Below are 5,222 nucleotides of genomic sequence, written 5' to 3'. Positions count from 1 at the left end.
CAACGTTTAGGACTCGCTATAGTCATTACGAGTTCTTAGTGATGCAATTTGGACTGATGAATGAACCAATAGCTTTTATGGATCTGATGAACCGAGTGTTCTAGCCCTATTTGGATCAGTTCATGGTGGTTTTTATTAATGACATTCTGGTGTATTCAGGAACCGAGGATGAACATGATGAACATCTCCGAGTAGTTTTGAATATTCTGAGGGAGAAACAATTGTACGCCAAGTTTAGTAAATGTGAGTTCTTAGTACGAGAGGTAATATTTTTGGGTCATGTGGTATCTGCTGAAGGGATTAGGGTTGATCCTCGAAAGATTGAAGCTATTTTAGGGTGGAAGCAACCTAAGACTATATATGAGATCCATGATTGCAGCACCTTTAACTATTTTAGGGACTGGCAAGGTATTATCGATGATTTGTAGAGGGGTTTTCGCTGATTGCAGCACCTTTAACTAAGCTGCTACGTAAGGGAGTACCATTTAACTAGACTAACGAGTAGGAAGAGAGCTTCGAAAAACTCAAGAAGGTATTAACTGAGGCCCCGGTTTTGATACAGGCAGTGGTTGGGAAAGAGTTCACTGTTTTGAGCGATGCACCACATGTCGGTTTTGGATGTGTGTTGATGCAAGAAGGTAAGGTGGTAACGTACGTGTCTTATTAGCATAAAACTTACGAGCCAAATTATCTGACGCATGACTTAGAGTTGGCCGCTGTAGTACTCGCACTGAAAATTTAGAGGCATTACCTGTATGGTAAGAAGTGTATTATTTACACTGATCACAAGAGCCTCAAGTACCTCCTCACTTAGAAGGAGCTGAATCTTAAGCAGCATAGATGGATTGAGCTGCTTAAGGATTATGACTATTCAATTGAATACCACCCTGGTAAGGTTAATGTGGTGGCTGACTCACTGAGCCGTAGAGCTATGACTGATCTGAGAGCGATCATCTCAGTTTATTTGATGATGGTAGTCTATTGGCCAAACTTCAGGTTAAACCAATATGGATTGAGCAGATTAAGAGTAAACAATTGGAGGACGAGTCACTGGGTCTTCGATTTCAACAGATTGGGGGTGGTAATACTTTAGATTTTGAACTGAACAGCGAATGGGTACTCTGTTTCCGTGGGAGAGTCTATGTACTGAAGGATATCAAGTTGAGGTAGTCTATACTACGAGAAGCGCATAGTAGCCCTTATGCTATGCATCCTGGTTGCAATAAGATGTACCGAGACCTTCACGAGTTATATTAGTGGCATGGACTTAAGCGAGAGGTTACTAACTCCGTAGGTAAATGTCTGACTTGCCAGCAGTTAAAGCTGAGCATTAGTTACCTTAGGGTTTGTTGCAGCCAATTAAGATTCCACTTTGGAAATGGGAGAGAGTGACTATGGACTTCGTTAGTGGGTTGTCCCTTACATCTACTAGGAAGGATTCAGTGTGGGTCATCGTAGATCGGTTGATCAAGTTTTCTCATTTCATACCAGTTCGTACTAACTACTCTCTACAGAAGCTAGCCAAGCTATATGTGTCTGAAATAGTGAGACTGCATAGGGTACCGATTTCAATAATATCTGATAGGGATCCTCGTTTTACGTTTTGGTTCTGTAAGAAGCTACATGAAGCTCTGGGTACAAGGTTGGACTTCAGTACTGCATTCTATCCTCAGACTCATGGTCAATCTGAGAGGGTGATTCAGATACTAGAGGACATGTTAAGGAGTTGCGTGATTGATTTCTCAGGTAGTTGGGAGGATTACCTACCACTCGCAGAGTTTGGTTATAACAACAGCTATCATTCTAACATTCAGATGGCACCTTACAAGGTATCATATGGTCATAGGTGTCGCAGACCTTCATGTTGGATTGAGTTAGGCGAGTGACATGTTCTGGGCCCTGATCTAGTCTCTGATACTGAGGATAAAGTTAAATTAATTCGAGACCGGCTGGAAGCAGCATCAGACAGGAAAAGTCGTATGCGGATCTAAAACGTTGAGAGATTGAGTATTCTATGGGGGACTTCATATTTCTCAAGGTCTTGCTGTGGAAGAAGGTATTGAGATTTGGAAGTAAGGGTAAGTTGAGCCCTAGGTTTATTGGGCCTTATCACATACTGAAACGAGTAGGATCGATCGCCTATCAGTTAGAGTTACCTTTAGAGTTAGATCGAATTCATGACGTGTTCCATGTTTTTATGTTGATGCGCTACCGTTCTGATTCCAAGCATTTTATTTCGTTTGAGGAGATTGAGGTTAGGCCAAATCTAACTTCTGAGGAGGAACTGGTTCAGATATTAGATCATGATGTAAATATTCTAAGGAAGAAGTATATCCCTCTGGTTATGGTTCTTTGGCGTAATCATTGCACTGAGAAGGCCACGTGGGAGCCTGAGGATGCGATGCTCCAACAGTATCTTCATCTATTCTGGTTAGGTAAAATTTCGAGGCAAAAATTTTCTTTACGGGGGTTAGAGTTGTAACACCCCAAAAATCTTTTATAATTATTCATGTCTGATTGTGACACAACAGTGTATCTGTTTCAGTGGTTATGTGTTCTGAGTGTCTGAAAAGTCTTAGGATCAAGCCTTAGCTTGGGCAAAAATTTTGTTTTTAATTGAGTAAACCCCTATCTTTAGCCAGTAGGCTTATAAATAAATATTGGAAAAACATGTCAGAATGGGCCTGCTAGTCATGTTGTTAAGTAGATTGGCAAAGTACTGGTGGTCTTGAGTTTGAGTCCTAGTATACATAAGGGGGTGTTTTATTTTGCTACTAGTGCCTTCTGGGTGTTTGTCTAACCGAACTACTGAAGAGTTGTAGTGGAATTTGAATTAGGTGGTTGAGGGAGGGGTGGACAATTTTGAGGGATTTGGGGAGAAAAATATGGGAATTTAAGGATAGTGGGAGAGATGGTGCCGAACTTGAACTCTTGTTTCTCAAGATTTCGGCTTTGGGTTGTACTTCTCTCCATTTTTGTTTTCTCTCGACTATTTTCACTTCTTGGAGGCGGAATCTATGCTAAGGGTTTCTGCTATTTTTTTTTCTCTTTCTTTTTTGAATTTGTTCTCCTCTACGGGATAAGTGCTCTCCCCCAAACTGTTGCTGCCGTTATCTCTCTTTTTCTCTTTTGCTCTTTTCCATTGGCTAAATATTGTTAGGTGATTCTCGACTACACCTTTTGTTTCCCTTCGGCTTTGTCCTTCCCTCGACAGACGTTTACTCCTCCACCCTTGCCGGTTCTTTATCTCCTCCGGTGTCCTTCTCTATGCCGATTTCTTTTTCCCATAGTTTCCATTCTCTTCATCTTTGTTCTTTGTCAAATTGTTGTGCCTTTGGCCTTTGCCTTTGGTTTATTTACCAATAGTTCCTTTCACGGTATGCGGTCTTAAGCTTTCGGTGAGTTTGAGTTTCGATTTGTTTCAAACTGTTCATAAGATTATTTGTTAATAAGGGTTCGGTTGGATTGCAGGAGCTTAGTGATCATTCATTTTTGACGGTTTAAGTAGGTAGGGCCTCGGTTGTTCAAACGAGGTAAGTGGTTGTCGACTAAGTGATTAAATGTTTTCGATTAGGGTTATTTTAAATTTGGTTGACATGCGACTAATCGAATGTTTATGGTTGAACTTACATTTGGAGTGCTCAAGGACTGTGTGCGCGTTTTCGTAACCAGATGTGTAACCACAACGTTGAAAATTGAATTCGAAAAAAAAGCCGAAAAGTGAGGCTGTCGACACCACACGGGCGTGTGGTCGCCCATGTGGTAGGACGTGTGATCAATAAGGCTGGTCGTGTATGAAACATGGGTCGGACTAATTTAGGTTGTGTGGGCCACATGGGCATGTGAGAAGTTGGGACTAAGCCGTGTGATCGACACGGCCAAGGCCATAAAGAGTCGTGTGGGCCCACACGGGCAAACAACATGGGCTTGTGGGACCATTTTCACTGTTAAACTGCTAAGGTTGCACGGGTCGCCCGGGACGACTGTGAACCTACTGTAGGGTCAGTAAGTGTTCTTAGACCTCTGATTAGCTGAAATAACTGTTATACCTTTATATGATATAAACATCTGTATGACTGTATATGAGGCATGCTGCTAAATTGTACTAAATGCATGTATAATACCATGATTTGGCATGTGATCGCATGATTCGTAACAAGTAATAAATATTTATAATGAAGATCAAACCTAGACTAACTATTATCACAATGAAAAGGCAAGCGCACCTATCGAATAATAGTATAGTAATGGCAAGACCGGGATATCGTACCCAAGGGAACCAAAAGTACTAGTAATAACTATCATTTTATTATTTAGCCGAGGAATAAAAGGGTTTGTTTATTAAACTAATTGTCTAAATTAATTAACTGGTTTAATTAAAGCAAAGAGAAAATTGGGAAAAGGACTTGAAGAAAAGCAATTGATAAAGACGACACCCAAGGAGGAATCCACCTAGATTTCACTTGTTATCTGACTCTGAACCGAACGATTTATTCACTTAACTTGATCCTTAGAGATCCCTAAGTTAAGTTATTATCCCTATTCAAGAATAATAACGTCTAATCCCTAGATTGAATAACCGAGACTAATAACCGCCAGCAGCTACGTCAATCATTTGTCTTGTCAAGGATTCACACCATTGTAGAATTTTTGAACTTGCAGCTAAAGCGGTAACCCATGGTGAGGGCACCTTCTCAGTAAGTCCTTATATCTCTCCCACGCATCATAAAGTGTTTCTAAATCCATCTACACAAAAGAAGAGATATCATTACACAATTTAGCCGTTTTAGCCGGCAGAAAATATTTTAGTAAAAACTTTTCGGTCATTTGTTCCCAAGTAGTGATAGACCCTCGTGGTAATGAGTTCAACCACTTTTTAGCTTTGTTTCTTAGTGAAAAGGGAAATAACTGAAGATGAATGGAATCATCATAAATGCCATTGATATTGAATGTATCACAAAATTCAAGAAAATTCGCCAAGTGCGTGTTTGGATCCTCATCCTGCAAACCATCAAACTGAACAAACTGCTGTATCATCTGAATTGTGTTAGATTTAGTTCGAAATTATTTGCAGCAATAGTAGGTCCAACTATACTAGACTCAGTTCCTGTTAAAGAAGGTTTAGCATAGTCATACATAGTACGCGGAGCAGGATTTGGATTAGCTGCAATTGCAGGAGGCAGCTGATCGCCTGGATTTTCGGCCATCTCGTCAGTTGGGGT

At 40.6% G+C, this 5,222-nt stretch overlaps 1 non-coding gene across 1 annotated transcript; it reads left to right on the top strand.

Moving 5' to 3' along the window:
- The first annotated feature begins 4,672 nt into the window (after window positions 1-4,672).
- On the top strand, window positions 4,673-4,779 carry LOC128294231 (small nucleolar RNA R71). The gene has a single exon (XR_008284545.1). It is a non-coding gene; the product is annotated as a small nucleolar RNA R71 (small nucleolar RNA).
- The last annotated feature ends 443 nt before the right edge of the window (window positions 4,780-5,222 follow it).

Source organism: Gossypium arboreum, chromosome 6 (assembly GCF_025698485.1).
Source record: "Gossypium arboreum isolate Shixiya-1 chromosome 6, ASM2569848v2, whole genome shotgun sequence".
Lineage (NCBI taxonomy): Eukaryota > Viridiplantae > Streptophyta > Magnoliopsida > Malvales > Malvaceae > Gossypium > Gossypium arboreum.
The sequence above is the reverse complement of the archived record's forward strand: the minus strand, read 5'-3'. Positions and strand labels throughout refer to the sequence as shown.